Raw genomic sequence first — 21,535 nt, 5'->3', positions numbered from 1 at the left:
GCTGCTCCCTGTTCTTCGAGGGACAAAGAAACTTGTTTTCCAGTGATGTCAATCTGGTACTTTTTGCCAGTGATAATTTAAGAATGCATGTCGGGTTAATGAGCACAGCATGCAATCACATGGCAACATTTGTTAGGTAGGAAACTGAATTTCCACCAAAGGCTGCTGAATCATTCTAATGTACTTGCTTTAGCCTGGTGGAAAAGCAACAGAATTCAAAATTGCTCAATGAAATAATTTTTGATGTTTGTTAACGTGACTCTATTTTTTAAGAATTTGAAAAAGAAGAGTGTCCTACTCTGAAAGTTTAGGGCAGATAACATGAGCGGGAGGGAATAGCTCAGAAGAAGAGCATCTCTTTTGAATGCAGAACGTCTAAGGTTGAATTCCCAGCATCTCTAGGTAGGATTGAGAACATCTCATTTGAAACCTGGGATAGCCTTTGCTCATCAGGGTGGACATTATTGAGCTAGACAGAGCAATGGTTTGATTTGGTAAAAGGCAGCTTACTGTGTTCCTAACAGTTGAAACAATGCAATTTAACTCATGGTGCTACCCTGTGTTGCATGAATCTGATACAAACTGCCACAAAAGTGACTCCCTTTCCATTTCTCCTAGCATTTAGCATTTATGGTAATTAAGGGAGCCTAGAACAGTGCTGACATCTGGGTCCAATAAAATGAAGTGCTCGCAGCAAATAAACTTGCAAATAACAATAATAAAAAAATCTTGTACAACATGATGCAAAGTTTAATCCAAATAAGGCCAAGAGTAGCCCTTTATGAAACTTCTCCGACATGAAAAAAATGTGGCTGGATTGGTAGATGTGCAACAGCTGGCAAGCGTCTTATGCCAAGTCTTATTTTAGATTATTTGGGGGAAAGAATAGCTTGATAAAACTCTTGCTCCGATTCCCAAGGCACAACAGGGATTTTCCATTTTTCTTAGGCTGTTGAGTTAGTAAATTTCAGTGCAGGGCAGCATTCCAGAGAGTGAAGGAGACCTGCAGGTCTAGGTGGGTACAAGGAAAAGGAGCATTCGCAGGCAAGCCTGAGAAGGCAAGTAGCTCCGCTCATCATTCTTAGGCTAATTCGTGAACCTATTTGTGCTAGAATAGGTTCACCGACCTTTATGATATGAGGCCTTTTGGGATCCCTGCCACGGTTAACTTGAAGCAGATAAAATCCTGGAAGATAAGCACAACAAACACCTCAGCGTTTGAGTTGACATTGCTTTGAGTTATAGGGTCTAGATGCAGATTCCCAACCTGGTAGTTTGCATTAACAATGAAGTAATAATTAAATCTCCTGAAAGCTCACTTAGATATCTCAAATCATGCTTTAACACTTCAAAATACATTCAGAGGATGGTAAAATCCGCCCTTGTTACTACAGTGGTACCTCGGGTTAAGTACTTAATTCGTTCCGGAGGTCTGTTCTTAACCTGAAACTGTTCATAACCTGAAGCACCACTTTAGCTAATGGGGCCTCCTGCTGCCGCTGCGCTGCCGGAGCACGATTTCTATTCTTATCCTGAAGCAAAGTTCTTAACCTGAAGCACTATTTCTGGGTTAGCGGAGTCTGTAACCTGAAGCGTATGTAACCTGAAGCGTATGTAACCCGAGGTACCACTGTATTCCATTCCCGCTATGTAGGCAAGAGAAAATTTTAAATGTTTATAAGACTGTAAGCAGTCCTGAAAATGCCCTGAAGGGTTATGTTAATGTTAATTTGTTTATATTCACGATGTAAAGTTTTCATATAATCAGTCATTCTATTTCATGTATATTTTTTTAATGTTTAGAACCCTTTTTTTGCAGGGTTTTGGTTTTTTTGTATGTTGGATTGAGTCATGACCCTTTCGCCTCACAGTTCAAATTCCTAGCAAGAGGTGGCCTGTTGCACTCACCACTCAATGACAAGGACACATGTCTAGAATGTGGAAGAAGTGATTTAGAGATATGCAGCAGCCAATGATCAATTCTTTCACATAATCATCATTACAAAAACTAGAGTGGTTGATCATTGCTTTGTCGCTGGGCATTTAAACATGATGGTGCTTTTTTATTCTATCAACTATTTGAAAGCGATGAATAAATTTAATTTTAATAATAATAATATATTTGCTAATCACTATTCACATAGCATAATCTGTCACGACGCTCTTGATTTGGGGCTCACCACAAGTTTGCTTACTTGCACCCTGTGTGCAACAGAAATTGAAATTTTGTAGTATGTTTCCTTTTATTGTTGATGCCTTTTGGACAGCATAAATGAGCAAGTGGAGTTAATTTTTTAAATAATGCCTATTCAAATCTCACCCCCTTTTGTTTCTCCCCCTCTTTCTCCCATTTTGGAGAACAACAAAACTTGTTTTAAACAGTAGAAATGCGGACAGGAAATGACAAAATAGGATTCAGTGTGGAAAAATGTAGGCCGACACATCTGGAGGGGAAATAATAATTAAAAACACAGATCTTCAGTGAGTAAGGCGTACATTGACAGCCAAAGAGAACTAGGCCAAGCCCTGCCTCTTCAGTTCCCAGAATTTTGACATCACAATATACAAATGAATACAAATGCAAATTCTAGAGTGTTTTAGACAATTTCGGTTAGCCAAGGACAACAGCCAGAAACCAGAAGAGATTAAAGCAGAATTGCTCTAGCAGCCAATGCGGCTATTCTCATGGGCTGGTTAATACATGGATCTTCGTCCCTTCATAGCCTTCAATGACTTAGTGTCACCCAGTAGTAACAGCTGAATTTGGTACTAACATGTGGTATGACAGCTGTTTGTGGCACTTGTGTGTGTGTGTTTCTTTGTGGCTGATTAGCTGTTTTCCCTGTGTAAAGGTCAGAGGGGGCAGGGTTTCTGTTGAGGCAGGGGATTAGCTGTGGGAGGAGCTTATCAGAGTTTGTAGGGCAGCAGTTGAAGAAGGAGCAAAAAGGGTTTTTCTTGTGTGTGTGTGTTTCTTTGTGGCTGATTAGCTGTTTTCCCTGTGTAAAGGTCAGAGGGGGCAGGGTTTCTGTTGAGGCAGGGGATTAGCTGTGGGAGGAGCTTATCAGAGTTTGTAGGGCAGCGGCGCGCGCCTAGCGGCGCGCGCAGTTATACCCATCTTTTAGATTTAGGGGAGCTAGTCTCAAACATTTGTTGGGGGAGACCTAGGTTTTTTTTTTTGTGGGGGAAGTTATTTGTCCTGTCTTCAAATTTTTTTGATGGAGGACCTCTGTAGCCACCCCCAACGACACGATCTCAAGATGGAAGGGGAGGGAACAGCTGCAGTCGCCTGCGATTCCTGCGCAATGTTTGCCTTCTTGCCAAAGGTTGCAGGCAGCTTTACCTGCAGCAATTGTGTGTTGATTGCCCTTTTAAAAGACAAAGTCCAGCAACTGGAGGAACGTGTAGCTACGCTCCAAAGAATTAGAGAGCTGGAGCTCTTCTTGGAAGCAACAGAGCACACCGTCCCCACCAAGGAGGAGACAGGGGACTCCCCTGAGAAGGAGCATAGTTCACCAACACAGGAGCCAGATATATGGAGAAACGTGACTCAAAGAAGTAGGAGGCCCAGGGTTCACTCTGATTGTTTAGAAATACACAATCGCTTTGAGGTCCTCTCCCCTAGCATGGAAGATGAAGAGCAGACTCCACTTGAGGATCTCTCCCTCATTACAGTGGATCAGGTATATGAAGAAGAGCAGCAAAGTCAGTCCTCAGGGAATGTGCAGGCGACCTTGGAACGGACAGCTCACGGAAGAACCCCGACCAAACCCAAGAGGCGGCGTGTAGTGGTGATAGGGGATTCCCTACTGAGGGGAACAGAAGCAGTGATCTGTGGGCCTGACAAGATGTCTCGGGAAGTGTGCTGTCTCCCCGGGGCTAAGATCCAAGATGTAACTGAACGACTGCAAGGAATCATAAAACCCACTGACAAATACCCCTTCCTCTTGGTTCATGTGGGAACCAATGACACTGCAAGCAATAGCCTCCAGAAGATCAAAAGAGACTACGAGGCTCTCGGCAGGAAATTGAAGCAACTAAATGCACAAATTGTCATCTCGTCTGTCCTCCCAGTTGAACGACGTGGCCCAGGGAGAGAGGGGAAAATAGTGGAAGTGAACAGCTGGCTTCGCAAATGGTGTAAAAAGGAACGGTTTGGATTCTTAGATCACGGACTGCAGTTTCTTGAAGATGGACTTCTGGCAAGTGATGGGCTGCACCTCACAACGGTTGGGAGAAATGTTTTTGCCAAAAATCTCAGAAACCTCATCAGGAGGGCTTTAAACTGACTAATGTGGGGGAGGGTGACAGTGCTCCTGAAGGTAGGAGTCTATCAATTAATGAAGATGATCATCCAAATGTCATAGACCAAATGGAGCAAACAGCACACGGACCTAGTGGTGGGAGGAAAAAATCCTTAAATAAGAGACACGGGGGAATGATTAATGGACTTCAATGTCTGTACACTAATGCGCAAAGCATGGGAAATAAACAAGATGAGCTTGAGCTCTTGGTACAGCAAACTAAATATGACATAATAGGCATCACTGAAACCTGGTGGGATAAGTCCCATGATTGGAATGTAATAATGGGGGGATACAATCTATTTCAGAGAAACAGACCAGACAAGAAAGGAGGAGGAGTGGCGTTATATGTCAGGGATGTGTATACCTGTGAAGAGATCCAAGATTTAGAACCTCAAAGCCAAAGTGAGAGCATTTGGGTCAAAATTAAGGGAGAGAAGAATAACAGAGACCTCATTGTGGGAGTTTACTATAGATCCCCAAGCCAAACGGAGGACATAGATGATGCCTTCCTGGAACAGATGGCCAAGCATGCAAAAGGAAGGGAGATAGTAGTAATGGGGGACTTCAATTACCCGGATATTTGTTGGAAGTCAAACTCAGCCAAGAGCATAAGGTCAAAGAGATTCCTCACTGGCCTTGCAGACAACTTCATTGTCCAGAAAGTGGGAGAAGCAACAAGAGGAACAGCCATTTTAGATCTGGTCCTAACCATGTTGATGACCTGGTTAGTGGGGTAGATGTGGATGGATCATTAGGCGCGAGTGATCATGCTCTTCTGAAGTTTACTATACAGCGGAAAGGAGCAGCCAAGCATACTAGGACTCAATTTCTTGACTTTAAGAAAGCCGACTTCATAAAACTTAGGGAAGTGCTGGGTGGGATCCCATGGACAGCAATACTAAAAGGAAAGGGAGCTCATGATGGCTGGGAGTTTGTTAAGAGGGAGATAGTAAAAGCACAACGTCAGGCAATACCAATGAGACGGAAACATGGAGGGTGCCTAAAGAAGCCAGGGTGGCTATCTAAAGAACTTTTAACTGAATTAAGATTAAAAAAGGATGTGTACAAAAAATGGAAAAGGGGGGGAACCACCAAAGAGGAATTCAAACAAATAGCCAGCACGTGTAGACACAAAGTCAGAAAAGCTAAAGCACAGAATGAACTCAGGCTTGCTAGAGAGGTTAAAAGCAACAAAAAGGGCTTTTATGGGTATGTTCGTAGCAAAAGGAAGAACAAAGAAACAGTGGGGTCACTCAGAGGAGAAGATGGTGAAATGCAAACAGGGGACACAGAAAGGGCTGAACTCCTCAATGCCTTCTTTGCCTCAGTCTTCTCCGATAAAGAAAACAATGCCCGACCTGAAGAATTTGGAGCAAATGATTCAGCAAAGGAAACACAGCCCAGAATAACTAAGGAGATAGTACAAGAATATTTGGCTAGTTTAGATGTATTCAAGTCTCCAGGGCCAGATGAACTGCATCCAAGAGTCTTAAAAGAACTGGCAGATGTGATCTCAGAACCACTGGCAGTCATCTTTGAGAATTCCTGGAGAACAGGCGAAGTCCCGGCAGACTGGAGGAGGGCAAATGTTGTCCCTATTTTCAAAAAGGGGAAAAGAGAGGACCCAAATAATTACCGCCCAGTCAGTCTGACATCAAAACCAGGGAAGATTCTGGAGCAGATCATTAAGCAAACAGTCTGTGAGCACCTAGAAAGGAATGCTGTGATCACCAATAGTCAGCATGGATTTCTGAAAAATAAGTCATGTCAGACTAACCTGATCTCGTTTTTTGACAGAATTACAAGCCTGGTAGATGAAGGGAACGCAGTGGATGTAGCCTACCTTGATTTCAGCAAGGCATTTGACAAGGTGCCCCATGATATTCTTGTAAAGAAGCTGGTAAAATGCGGTCTTGACTATGCTACCACTCAGTGGATTTGTAACTGGCTGACTGACCGAACCCAAAGGGTGCTCATCAATGGTTCCTCTTCATCCTGGAGAAGAGTGACTAGTGGGGTGCCACAGGGTTCTGTCTTGGGCCCAGTCTTATTCAACATCTTTATCAACGACTTGGATGATGAACTCAAGGGCATCCTGATCAAATTTGCAGATGACACCAAACTGGGAGGGGTGGCTAACACCCCAGAGGACAGGATCACAATTCAAAACGACCTTGACAGATTAGAGAACTGGGCAAAAACAAACAAGATGAATTTTAACAGGGAGAAATGTAAAGTATTGCACTTGGGCAAAAAAAATGAGAGGCACAAATACAAGATGGGTGACACCTGGCTTGAGAGCAGTACATGTGAAAAGGATCTAGGAGTCTTGGTTGACCACAAACTTGACATGAGCCAACAGTGTGACGCGGCAGCTAAAAAAGCCAATGCAATTCTGGGCTGCATCAATAGGAGTATAGCATCTAGATCAAGGGAAGTAATAGTGCCACTGTATTCTGCTCTGGTCAGACCACACCTGGAGTACTGTGTCCAGTTCTGGGCACCACAATTCAAGAAGGACACTGACAAACTGGAACGTGTCCAGAGGAGGGCAACCAAAATGGTCAAAGGCCTGGAAACAATGCCTTATGAGGAACGGCTAAGGGAGCTGGGCATGTTTAGCCTGGAGAAGAGGAGGTTAAGGGGTGATATGATAGCCATGTTCAAATATATAAAAGGATGTCACATAGAGGAGGGAGAAAGGTTGTTTTCTGCTGCTCCAGAGAAGCGGACACGGAGCAATGGATCCAAACTACAAGAAAGAAGATTCCACCTAAACATTAGGAAGAACTTCCTGACAGTAAGAGCTGTTCGACAGTGGAATTTGCTGCCAAGGAGTGTGGTGGAGTCTCCTACTTTGGAGGTCTTTAAGCAGAGGCTTGACAACCATATGTCAGGAGTGCTCTGATGGTGTTTCCTGCTTGGCAGGGGGTTGGACTCGATGGCCCTTGTGGTCTCTTCCAACTCTATGATTCTATGATTCTATGATTCTATGATTCTGAATGGTGGTTTCACATATCTTAAGTCATCACTTGATGTTGCATTCATCAGATGATGAACATGCACTGTGAACCAACACTTAAGGTGGGAAATCCCCCCCCAGCACAACCTAAATCTGCCCTGCCCATTTTGCCCCTTGCCCCCCTTCAAGGGAAACACAACCTATGTCACTCTGAAAGAAGATATTGGAGCACTCCAAAGAAATTGCCCATGTATGTGCACAGATCTACCTAAAAGGCAAAACGTGGAGATCTGCATTGTTCCCTGCAAAGCATCCCTAATTATTATTGTTCTTCTTATTATTATATAAGATTATTGTACAATCTTAGAAGGGTGTGTGACTGTGGCTGTTATAAGGCCTCCTGCATTTCTGAATTTGCCACTACACTGCTGCCCTCAAAGTGCAAATATCACAAGTAGTTTGGTCCTAATTCACTTACACAAGGGCAGCCTACTTTTGCTCATACTCAGCTGCTTCTGTGAACATCTCTAATACACTTGTAAATTTATCAAGTCCTCGCATATTTGGTTCCTGTGATGTTTGCAAGTTTTGGGGACATTTTCATGTCTTCCCCTCCACACCCATGAAGGTTGCAACATGCAAATAATTGTGTAACTGTTCACTTTACCACAATTACACATGTTTGGAAGCTACAGGAAAGCACAGAGAAGCCTGCAGGAACTGCGCAATTTGTCCTTGCCCTGTTCTAATCCTTGTAATACAGACTCCTGATGTTTAAACTGTTGTAATTACTTTGATGCAAAACAAGTAGAAACACTGCTTTGGAGACTGGCTACTGTTACGAACTGGGGAAAGATTAAACACAGTGTAGTTTCACGTAGCCCTCTCACAATGCAAATCTCTCCCCCAGCCTGGGCATCCACCAGGGCATTAGGTCATGGAAACCGCTTGTGGTTCATCACCATTTTGCAGCTTGAAGAGGTTGGAAATAAGGGAATGGTCCCTAGAGGCCCTTGTTTGCAGGAAAATTCCTTCCTTGTTTCTCATCTATAGTTGGCTGTGGTCGCCCCCAGTTGTTCACTATTTATGGATATATTTTTTACTCATTTATATGGAGAGCTTTTAGAGAATTCCAAACTCTCAGTGAGACAAGCCCCATCTATCACAACAGGTCAAAAGTGATTTGGAACTGGACTTTTATCACATTTATTACATTAATATCATTTCCCTGTCTCTGGGAAGAGAAAGAGTCTCCATTTTATGACTAGAGGGCTCTGCCCCCTGCTTGCTCCACTTGCTAACCTCCCATAAGCTCTGCCTTGATTTGCTCTGCTCCGATGGCTGAACTGGGAATGGATTTTGGCAAAGTGGAGGTGCTGTTCAGGTTGGGACTGGAGTGCTGTCTGGGAGGTCAGCAAGTGGAAGAAGGACAAGGGATGAGTTGTTATTTGTATGTACATAGGAAGTGAAAATGAATAATTGCATACCGTATTTTTCGCTCTATAGGATACACTTTTCCCCCTCCCAAAATTAAGGGGAAATGTGTGTGCTTCCTATGGAGCGAATGCAGGCTCCTTGGCTTCAGTGATAGCAACGCGAAGCCTCCAAAGCGCAGGGGGAGCGCTCCCTCCGTGCTCTGGAGGCTTCGCGTTGCTTTCGCTGAAGCCTGGAGAGCGAGAGGGGTTGGTGTGCACCGACCCCTCTCGCTCTCCAGGCTTCAGGGATAGCTGCCTGAAGCCTCTGGAACACAGCAAGATTCTCCTGGCTTCAGCAGAGAGGGAGAGCTGCGCAGCGCCCCTTCAGCCAAGTGGGAGGAGAAATGGAAGGGGCTCCGTTTCTCCTGCCGCTTCGCTGAAGGGGTGCTGAGCAGAGAGGGGGAGATTATTTTTTTTCTTGTTCTCTTCTCCCCCTCTAAAACAAGGTGCGTCCTATGGTCAGGTGCGTCCTATATAGCGAAATACGGTAGGTTTTGTCTTGGCCCTTGTTGCAAGTATTAATTGGCATGCGATTATATAGAGTGGTGGCAGCAGTGGGAATGTAGGACCTTTGGCCTTATGGGTAAGTGCCTGCAGAAGAGGAACCCTCCCCCCAGGGCTGCTGATCATTAAATAAAATAAACAAATCACCTTCCTTTAGTTATGTGTATCCTGCTCTTGATGCCCCCACTTCTCCCATGACAATACTGTATATAAATAATGTACAATCATTACAGAACATATAGTCTGTGCTTTGTAAAAGGCGACACTTTGCAGATGCAGAAATAGAAACAAGAAGATACTGTGGTGATGGTCTAGTGCAAATACATATAGAATGTGCCTGATGGGTTGTAATCGGGGTGGCCATGTGTCCTACTTTACAGGGGATAGCTCTCTATTTGAATGAGCCCTGTATTTGAAGGGCCTTCCTGCCAAAGTCTGGTTGTTAGCTAAAGAACCATAAGAAGAGGCCTTGGAGTTGACCATCAACAGTTGACACCAGGACAGGCACTTCGTCTTTGGTGATCATTCGTAGCTGTGTAAGATTGTCCTCAATGAACATGGTCTTAAAAGTGAGTCCATAAGTGACTGTGGAGGCCAATTCTGGATCCACACGTCCTTCCACAGTGGGGGCATAGGTTTCCGGGTGGGAGTTTATCACGATGAGGGTTTGCCAAACGTGTCTTCCTCTTAGATCATTTCTCCTTTTCTCCCTGAGTTCATGCTTCTTCAAAGTCCATGACACTTTTGGTATAGGCTGTTCTCCAAGTGGAACTCTTGCAGGTCATTGTTTCCTAGATACCAGTGCTTTTGTTACATGTTTTTAGATTTGCTTTGAGAGCGTCTTTAAATCTTTTTTGTTGTCCACTGGTATTTTGCTTTCCATTCTTGAGTTGGGAATAGAGTAGTTGCTTTGGAAGAGGTCACCTAGTCACAGTCTTCCCCACTATGGCGAGACATATCACATTGAAATTACAGTATTTCTAAATTTGCATGTATGCATAGAAATTGCCATATGCCAGTTTTATGCAAATATGTCAACTGTCTTCCTTTTTTTGGTAATGCATTTCCTCTTTTTTGCCACTGCGTGAGTGGTCAATTCATTGTAGTACAACAAATACTGAAATTTCTTTCACTGACAGGCATGCAACTAGACCACATAAAAGCCAAAAACTCAGTTTGCTTGGCCATATATGGTGAACCTCATGGTCACTTTTAAAAAAAGAGTTCTTATTATGAGAATGTGCCACATGTGTCCATAAAACACATCTGTGCAGTGCAGTCCTGTACGTATTTACTCAGAAGCAAGGCGCGCCATGTTCAAGTTAGTGTGTACATCAGAGGTGGAGAACCTGGGGGACACATACAGCCCTCCAAGTCTCTGTATCTGGCCTCAGGACTCTCATCTTATGCCATCTCCACTGACCACACATCTCACTGGTCCTACTTTTCATCTCCCTTTAGCATTTTTGCCCAACTGGAATGTGTCCTGATAATGTTTCTTGCTCGCCTCATTGGACGACAGAGGTGTACATGTGTGTGCAGCCTAGCTTACTGTGCAGAAGTAAAGCTTGCATTCATTGCTCCATCCACTTTTGCCTCAGACCCTGCCCACCGATGGCATGTGTCATAAGGTTGCTGAGAAGGCAACGAGCCTCACAGTGAAAAAGTTCCTTCACTATTGGTGTGCAGGATTTCAGCCTTAAGCTTGCTGTGCTCAGTGTGCAGCATTCTTACATTGCTGACTGACAGATTGTTTGGATACCAGGGCAACTTTCCGAGTACGTGCAAACACAATATATCTAGAGAAACAGTAAAAATTCAGTGTGCCAGTCCAACTGGAAATGATTCAGTGTTTTGATATGCACTTGAAGCTTTAATCTGTGTGGTTAATTTTCTGTGTTTGCAGCTGTGGAAAACCGTTTATTTGCACCCTTTGAGGGAATCAAGACTGCAATAAAATAACTTTAGAAAATGACTTTGACAGTCTTTACGTTTCTTTCTTTCACTGGGGTATTCTTTTTCTGTTGATCTATTAAATAGAATAAAGCTGCTGTTAATACATCAAGTCAAATCAACTATTATTTTTGTCCTTTTTCTGCTTTTCTTAAGATATAACTTTTCACTCCCTTGAGTTCAGCATCTTAAACCACCTAGCTAATTTGGAGCCAAACTATCTATAACAGTAGCATACTGGCTTGTTTAAACCCAAGACTGCTCCAGAGAAGAGCAAAGTGAGGGATGAAAACAATCAAACAAATGTGTGTGTGAGGGACAGAAACCTTCTAGCAGTCTGTTAACCTAGAACTCTGATTTTACAGTGGTCTAAAATACTGGAAATTAGCTTGACTGGGAGAAAATTACATGGGGCAGGAGGGAGAGGGTATCGAGAATTTAGTGGTGGGGAGTAAGGAAAGATCAGCTTCTTCCACCCATTGCTCTTAAAGGAACCCTTAACCCTAGTGTTGTATATGATTGGGGTAGATCAGAGTTTAAACAAATAAGGTATTTAATTATTACATTTCTACGCCATCTTTTCTTCCAAGGAGTTCAACGTGGTGTTCATAGTTCAAGGAGTTCTTCTTCCCCATTTCATCCTCACAATAACCCTTTGAGGTAGTTTAGACTGAGAGAGGATGACTGGCCCAAGGTCACCCATTGAGCTTCATGGCTAAGTGAGGATTCAAACCCTGGTCTCCTTGCCTAGCACTCTAACCATTACACCACATACTGTTTCAGGTTCTTGGTTGTGTAGAGGCTTCTAACTGAGCATGCATTGAAATCTCCTTCAGACCTTCCCACTCACCACAGGAAGGCTGAGGGATGGAGTAGACCCAGCTGGCAGTCAGGGAGACAATGTGGGCTGGTGCACACAGCCCACAAAACCCTACTCAGGTTGCAGTTCTCTGTTCAGGAACAATGCCTGAACATTGCTATAATGTAATTTAGAATTATGCCCCTCCATTCCACATGTAAAATCCCCTACCCACAAGGAGTTTAGAGGTTTCCTTGGACAGGCATGCTAGACTCTCTCATTACGGCCTTATCTTTGGCAGATGTTCAGAAGGGGGTGAGTCATTTGAGCATCTGATCCAAACCCAAGAGAACATGTGAGAGCCATGCTGCAGAGTATGCCCGTAGGGCGGCAAAGGCTTCTTGGATTGAAAAAATAAGACACAGTTTCTGTTCTTTGGTACACCACACCCCTGTGAACTGTAACATTAAGTCAAGGGATTTATTCAGCCTCCATTATAGGTTCACAAATGGAAAATCAAGCTTTTGGTCAAATAAAAGCTGAACAGGATTACACTGTAGTCTCCAAGTTAACCTCATTATAGAGTTCTTTAGTACCACTGGTTTCAATGCAACTACTCTAGAGGAAATGGATTGAGGTCATGCTGCCTTGCAGAATGATGGCAGGTAGAATTTGCAACCATTTTTTAAAAGTACAAAGTCTAGAGCTGTACTGAATTGACAATGGTGTCTCCGCCATTCACTTACCTCAAAATCAGCTGTTTTGTGGGGGCTATCATAGCTTGGTTGGTAGAGCACTGAGACTCTTAAACTCAGGGTCATGGGTTTGAGCCCCACATTGGGCAAAAGATTCCTGCATTGCAGGGAGTTGGGCTAAATGACCGTCATGGTCTTTTCCAACTCTACGATTCTGATTCTATTATTCTATAAGATGCCCAGGACTACAGACTATCTTGCAGATACTCTGGGGATATTCAAAGAAGGCTTCTATATCATGTTGACAAGGGGAGTGGGTGGTGCTGTGGTCTAAACCACTGAGCCTCTTGGGCTTGCTGATCAGAAGGTCAGTGGTTCAAATCCGCACAACAGGGTGAGCTCCCATTGCTATGTCCCAGCTTCTGCCACCCTAGCAGTTTGAAAGCACACCAGTACAAGTAGATAAATAGGCACCTCTGTGGTGGGAAGGTAAATGACGTTTCCGTGTGCTCTGGTTTCTGTTTAGTCATGCTGGCCACATGACCCACAAAGCTTTCTGTGGACAAACACTGGCTCCCTTGGCCTGAAGCAAGATGAGCGTCGCACCCCATAGTTGCCTTTGACTGGACGTAACTGCCATGCGGTCCTTTAACTAGAGTTGGCAAGAAGGAGCGATTCAACTAAAAACATCATGAAATATGGGGCTCAAACCCACAACCTTAAGACTGAGAGTCTCATGCTCAGCTTGGGTTGACTGTGTATGAAATGGATATGCCAGTCCTGAAATCATATATTTCCAGCTGAACAAAGTGAAGGATGAGAGTGATTCTAGCTGCTTGGTGGATGTATTACAATACAACTTGAGAAGTCACTTGAGATGAGAATTTAGGGTTTTCCATAGCCCTCTGATAAGTGTTACAATGTTGTCTTGATTGAATTAGGAAGTGGAAGTAGATTAGACAGTAGTGGTTCCAAGTGGTCTTAGGCCAATGTGTAGTGGGTGGGACGCTCCATTTTCCATTTCAATAGCGTCAGCCTGGAGTTGCAAATACGTTTTGTTCTAGCTTACTAGACCTTGCCAGCTAATGTTTCCAGACACAATGGAGGCTTTTGAGCCAAGGTTCTGATTGCAGGGACTCCCAAATGGAAGCGAGTTGGTACATGTTAGCAACAAATGTATGTGTGTGTGGTGTCTTCTGTGGGCCTTTAGGAATTTGGAAACAGCTCTGCCATTAGGCAGAGTAGGCAATTGCTTCAGGCAACAGATGCTGCGGGGCAGCAGGGGCAATAACTCCAGCCATTCCTCTGGAGTCCTCCAGCCACACCCACTGTTGGAGGATCGGAGCTATGTATCCCTGTCACGAACCCCTTAATCAAGCCTGCCACCCTCAGGAGCACCAGAGGAAGCTATCTTGTTGCCAGTGTTAAAGCAAGATTCAGCTGCCAGATGGAACATTTTCTGTTCATGGAACTGGGGTGTGCCCTTTGCCTCAGGCAGCAAAATGTATTGAACTGTGGGAGAGTTCACAACCACAGCGCTGTAGCAATACGAAATGTGTGCAATGCATGAAGTTCAACAGCCTTTGGAATATGGCCTGCTTCCTATAGCAAGCTCCCTTCTAAACAGCTAGCCTGTTGTGGGGAAAATAATATATTTGGAAGAAGCATGCTCACTATCTGCCCTTTTAATGAAGTCAGTTTCGCTTGGAAAACTGGGACTTCATTTTATGGCACAGAAGAAAGCAGGGATGTATATTCCAGGCACCAGCAGCCACAAGTCCCATGTTTTATCAGTTATCCTCCTACGGCAAATATGGCTGCTATCTTTTCTTCTCCTCTGGACCTTCAGCTATGTCTTGCAGACATTCCCCATGCTGTGAGTTTTGCCTCTCCTCTTTACTCACTCCACAGCTTGCATTCCCTTTCCTGGTGGCATTGCATTGCCATGGCAAATGTTGTTTGTTAAAAGGTATTTTTTTATAAGGCCTGGGAGTGGTGGTGGTGGGGGAATCCCACATACCAGCACCGCTTCGTGCTTGAAGGATCGGCAAGGAAAATATGCATCGATATAACCCACGGCTGCTTGAACTTGAGTGTCCTGCCCCTTGGAAAACAAAACGGGGAAACATCGTGCACTTTCCACTGAAGTTGCAAAGGCCAACACCTATTCGATGGTGCTGACTAATACAGATGTAATGGCTGGAATGTTTAGGGTGTTTCTTTAAGGTAAGTCAAAGTGCTGCCCTAACACTGACATTTTCCCACCCTTTCTCCTCCTCCTCCTCCAAATTCCAGCTCTTCAGAGGGACTTCCTTGAAGAGAAACACCACAGGCTTGGCAAGCGATTCTGTTTGTTACTAGGATGTTTCCAAGAGCCTGAACAGCTTAGGTGAAACCTGACAGCCAGGTTCTTCTCTCCCTCACATTCCATCAAGAGGAACCACCAGGCTGCATGGGGAGTGCTAATGTTTGAAAGAAAAGAAAACCAACATGGAAATTGACTTCATCCAATTAATGAGACAAGGAAGCTGTTTTGTGTTTTTTTTTTCACTTCGGAGGGGAGCATTTAAGTTGTGACTTTATCTTAATTTGTCAGGCATTGCCCCAGGGATCCAAAAAACAACAACAACAGCCCCCAACAACCCCTATGGTGGCTGAACGCCAGCAGAATGCCTGAGCACTGGAGCATTAACACCCTGATAAAAATGAATCCATTCTAATTGGTTTTACATCTGAAAAAATAATAAGGAGCCGGCCTGCCAAGAAATGCAATGCACTCATGGAAAGGCCTGGAGCTCATACAATGGAAGCTGATTAGGATCTTGGGGCTCCATTTCTGCTCCTTTTTAGAGTGAAACAAAGGAAGGTGTTTGAATCCTCTGTCCTTTTATTTTATTTTTTAAAGGGGAGGGGGGCTGTGCTGCAGGAGTTGGGTTGGTCTTAAACCAGGCTTCCCACAGTCCAGCTGCCAAATGTACAAATTTTTTCCTGGCTGACATTCAGGAAAGTACAGCTCCGTCCGTAGGATGGAAAGTTAAAAAGACTTTGCCTGGATACATTGAAGCATATACAAACACTGCTTGGCGTATGGCATTGATTCACTCTGCACAGACTGTCCCCTCGACGTATCCTAAGGGGAGAATATTGCAAAGCTTTTTATAATCTTTGCAGCTAAGATCTTTTGAGAGGCTAGCGAGTAGGGTAATCTAAACAGTCCTCAAGGAACTCTCATTCTGGGGAGTTTGCAGGAATGTCCAGTCGGTCTCGTAAGATACAAGAACAGCCATTAATTTGAGTCATGGTTAATCCCTGCGGCTATATTTAAAGCAGCAGATTAATTATATCTGAGTGATGATATAATTAAATGACAATCCTTAGCAATTGAGAACTTGCAGGTTTGGAGCTGGTTACACAGCTTGCTTCCAAGATAAAATATTTAATAAGAGAGGCTGCATGCCTGCTACCTGTTATTTAAGAATGCCTGCTCACTGATTATTGGATATGTTGCTGTGATGAAATTTTATTGCCCTTTTTTGGTTCAGGGTGCCCATCTCAAGCCTATGTGGAATAGGCTATGCATCTCTATAACCAAACTTCATGTGACCTTCACAAGGCTAGTGATGGAAAAGGGTTAGATGTAGAGCAGATTGTCAGTGAAGTTGCTGTGATGTGAAGAGGATAGTTGGTTGGGCTGGCCAGCGACTGTTTTGAAAGGAAGGTGGGACTAGGAGCTGAGGGTTTGGGGAGATAGAATGGATCTAATGGAAACAAGGGAGGACACCAAAGATGGTGAGTAGTATGGAAGAGAAATCCTATCAGGAAAGGTTGAAGCAACTGAGTATGTTTAGTCAGGAGAAGAGAAGGCTGGGGAGGAGCAGGATAATACTCTCCAAATACCTGAAGGCCTGCCACATAGGATTGAGCAAATGCTTGTAATAATTAGTATTCAGCAGTTAGTATTAGTATTTTATATTTGAAGTTTCCTAAGAAAAAAACACCCAAGATGTCAAAAGCATTCAGATTTCAACATTCCATAGTCATAATGTTCAAATTTTGCCTTCAGAATTCAAGCTCCAAAGATTTGTAAAGCAAAGTGGGAAAGAAAGTATCAAAGTATCAAATTGCAAAGTATCAAAAGTATCAAAGTATCAAATTTGAGGACACTTGTTTCAGATTAGTTCTAATACACAGTGCCTGGCAATTGGTCCAGTACTCAGCAGCTCTAAGTGCAATCATCATCCTCACCATCCTCACCACCATCACCCATCCCTTTTAACCAATATACAATCATACCTTAGAAGTCAAATGGAATCCGTTCTGGAAGTCCATTCGACTTCCTAAACGTTAGGAAACCAAAGCGTGGCTTCGCAAACCGGAACAGTCACTTCAGGGTTTGCGGCGTTTGGGAGCCAAAACGTTCGATAACTAAGCTGTTCAAAAACCAAGCTACTGTACATAGAACAAAGCACCATTATTAGTATAGTGGTACCTCGAATTACAAATGCCTCATGTTACAAACGCTTCGGGTTACAAACTCCACTAACCTGGAAGAGTTACCTCAAGTTGATAGGATGAGAATGGAAATTGTGTGCCGGTGGTGCAGCGGCAGCAAGAGGCCCCATTAGCGAAAGCACGTCTCTAGTTAAGAACAGGTTCAGGTTAAGAATGGACCTCCGGAACGAATTAAGTTCTTAACCCGAGGTACCACTGTATTCATGATATTTTTGTATGGCTGATGGGTTTGGGGACTTAGTTCTCTATTTCCCTCAAAAAATGTTCTCTAGTCTGCATAAGGTTCAGGATGCTGAAGAAGGCACTCTTTATTTCAGAAAGTGGTGAGATGAAACCCACCACACCTTGAGGTCAAACAGAAAAACGTTTACAAAGGCAACAACACTACTGAAAAAGGAAATATCTATCAAAGGATGTTCTTCAGAAATTTCGGTGGTCGGAGAGCAAAATGCGGCCTGGCCTTATATTCCAGCATTCTTTGGCGGTTCTGCTGTTGCCATGCCAACAAATACACCCTCAAAAAGGCAAATGCCCTAGTCTGCCACCAGCTTTGCAGCCAAGTTAAAGGAAGAATAATAAATTACACCTAACATTTTCCTTCCCCACCCCCACCACAAGTATTATGCTAAATATTCAGTCCCAATTTTAAGAGGACGGATTAATTTATGTCCGGGGTGGGGGGTGGGTGGGACCTGTGGCCCTACGGATGTTGTTGGACTCTCAACTCCCATCAGCCTCAGCCAACATGGTCAACAGTCAGGGATGGGTGAAGTTGTAGTTCAGCAACATCTGGAGCAGCACAGGTTCACCACCCCTCATTTATGTGCTAAATGTGGAACAGTTAAAAGTGAAGAGGGCAGGGGAGGAGGCAGGAGTTCGAGGGAGGGCAGGAGAGAGCGAGTGTGCAAGCAGACACTCACATGGAGTGGGAAGGAGAAATAATTACAGTGGTACCTCAGGTTACATACGCTTCAGGTTACAGACTCTGCTAACCCAGAAATAGTGCTCCAGGTTAAGAACTTTGCTTCAGGATGAGAACAGAAATTGTGCTCCGGTGGCGCGGCAGCAGCGGGAGGCCCCATTAGCTAAAGTGGTGCTTCAGGATAAGAACAGTTTCAGGTTAATTACGGACCTCCCGAACGAATTAAGTACTTAACCTGAGGTACCACTGTACATTGATTACCTTACCCCTATTTCTCCCTCCTACCTAGTTGCCAGTGTTCCTCCACTCCCTCCTTCATCATTCCTTGCCATTGAGTTAATATAGGTTTTTTGGGGGGCCTCCCCCCTTTGTTTTCCCTCTTCAAATTTATTTAAATTATGTGTACCTTAGGGTTACCCACAATCTCTTGATAGTTCTCTGTAATGTGTTGGTGGTGCAAATATAGTTCTATAAGTACGAGTGGAGGAAGACTCAAATCAGTACAGGAATGTAATAGCAACAACTTTGTGGGCTTAGGAAAGATTGGGAGGGAAATATTAAATAAGCAACTAAGTTAGAATATCAAGAATTCTAACCCCCCCGGGGGGGGGGGAATCAAATCAAGTTTAGTTTCTATAGTACAGAGAACTTATCATTAGCTTCAGCACCACATTCTTCAGCTCCTAAATATTTTCCTGGCATTTCAAATTACGGAATAATTCGTTTAGATGTGACAGTGATTAAATACCACCTTTAGCCTGTTTTCCTGTGCTCTACATTGGCATGTTAAGAATACGTTGCTGTGTGAGAAGCCAAACCTCATCTGTATATAAAAGATGCTATATTTACATGCTTCTTAAATTAAGAACATGGCCTTCTCTCCTTTGCTCCCATGGCAGTAAATTCATATAATGAAATTATGGGAAATAAAATTAATGTACGAGCCAGTGTGAACTGGGCTGCAGAGCTGAACTGTTGACTTTCAGATCAATTGGAACAAGATATTCTCTAACAGTATGTTTTGCATCCGCAAAGTACCACCATCTCTTTCTTCTACTGCATGGATGGGAAACCTGGGGCTAGCCAGATGTTGCAAGACTATCATCATTCATCATCATCATTTTTAATTTGTATACCACCTTTCTATCTTACAATACTCAAGGCGGTTTACAAGCTGAAGAAACAAAAAGTGTATATTTAACAATCTAACGCAATACAAAAATGTGATAATAAAACATAACTTTAAAATAGGCAACCTCCATCAAAAAGTAACATTCAACAATCATTAGAATAGTATAAAATAATAATATCAACATATAAAAGTTAAACAGAAATCCACTCAACAGTTACAATAATATCTAAACTATAATCAATAAAACAACGGCAAGCCACAGTACATAAACAATACAATACACATTGAGAAGCAGAGGGTAGAGCAAGGCAGGTGGAAGGTGGCCTTGCCTGATGGAGTCTCTCCCCTCACAGTTCTTCCTCCAGGAACAGCTCCCTCATGAGGACTCCTAGGGCCGGAGGGTGGGGCAAGACAGGTGGAAGGAGGCCTTGCCTGATGGAGTCTCCTCCCTCACAGTTCTTCCTCCAGGAACATCTCCCTTATCAGGACTCCTAGGGCCGGAGGGTGGGGCAAGGCAGGTGGAAGGAGGCCTTGCCTGATGGAGTCTCCTCCCTCACAGTTCTTCCTCCAGGAACAGCTCCCTCATGAGGACTCCTAGGGCCGGAGGGTGGGGCAAGGCAGGTGGAAGGAGGCCTTGCCTGATGGAGTCTCTCCCCTCACAGTTCTTCCTCCAGGAACATCTCCCTTATGAGGACTCCTATGAGGACTACAGCTCCCATCATCCATGACCATTTGCTATGGTGGCTGGGGCTGATGGGAATTTGCGGTTCAACAATATTTTGGTGCCACTGAGCCACTTCAGAACAGAGATGTGAGGAAGGGCCACTTTTTCAGTCCAAGTGTCACATACATTCCATTTGTAGGGGTGCAAGCCATAATGATCAAAGAAAATCACAACTCCAATGCATTCTTATATGGTAATATGAACACAGTCTTCAAACGGGTGGGTTGTATGGGATGTTCTATTTCCTTAGGCTTTATTTTCATAGTTAAGAATCCTGTCTCCCATTGCCCACACCAGTAACTATTTTGTGAATACAGAAACTGTGTGCAATTTATTACATGACTGCAAAGGGCTTGGTCTGCAGTGCTATCTATTAGCAGCATTGGGCTGGCTTGCTGCACGAACACCTGTTAGACTAGGGAGTCAGGGCAGGATCTATTGTGCAGTCATATTTTAGTTGTACAAAGAAGGTACGTTTTCATTCTTGCCAGACTTGGTCATAATGGCGATGATTCACCTATCTGTTTAGAAAAGGAAAAACTGATTCATCCTTTATCATGGAGCCTGACAGCTGGCAAATGATTCCCGTCCCATTCCCCGCTCCCCCAAATCAGACTTTTCAAAATTTATTTAGAGTGATCAGAAAGGAACCATCTGTTTGGTGACCTTTTCTGCTGGTGAAATTACTGTTGGCATCAGAAAATTGAACAGACCGAAGCAAAAATGTAGACAAGAGTCTGTTCCACTTGGCAGTGTGAACTGGCCATGGTTTGCAAGTCTGCAGAAGTCGATCCTGTCTTATTCATATCCTATCTGTGCCGAATCTATGGAGGATTCCTTTGCTGCAAGCATCTTGAGTTCCGTCCACCCCACCCCAGAAATGGGACACTGTAGTGTTGTCAAATGTCCACCATTTAAAGCCCTTGTTGTAGAGCAAATCACGAGAAAGATTTAACACATCATATCCTATGAGGCAAAAAACAGTAACAATCATGCCACATTACAATGCTCCTTGTGAAAATTGGGTAGGGGCAAAAAAGAATTTGAGGACAAGATGGGAATGCTGAAATCATTTCAAGGACAGCCATCTACAAAGGCCAAGAAGCAAATGTGAATGACAGAGCTAAGAGGCTGTCCAAGTACATTCAGGGATTACAGACTGATTGCTTAATGAGAAAGGAGCTAAAAGAATTTAGTTGTGGCTAAGAATAAACTGCCCAGAAATCATTAACTCCTCAGTGCTTTATAAACCAGTGAGAGCACAAAATTGGTGGCTGGACTCAAAGATGTCTTTAATGAACTAGTGGAACCTAATATTGCATCCTTCCCATTTGGGGCAATTTCATTTGTGATGAAAACAATGCATAATAAAACCAGGTGAGATTTATTGTTCATGAATCTGAATGCTTTATACTTCTCCGGTGCTAGGAAGTTGTGGATCCAGATTCTCAAATTGCTCATTTGTGCCAGAGGAAGATAAGTTATCATGACAAGGAGATGCTTCAGAAGCCTACAAGATGTGAGGGTGTCCCAGGGAGCTGTTTCAGAGATTC

The sequence above is a fragment of the Podarcis bocagei genome, assembly GCF_964188305.1.
Source record: "Podarcis bocagei genome assembly, chromosome: 10".
Taxonomy (NCBI): domain Eukaryota; kingdom Metazoa; phylum Chordata; class Lepidosauria; order Squamata; family Lacertidae; genus Podarcis; species Podarcis bocagei.
This window is presented reverse-complemented; position numbering follows the sequence as displayed.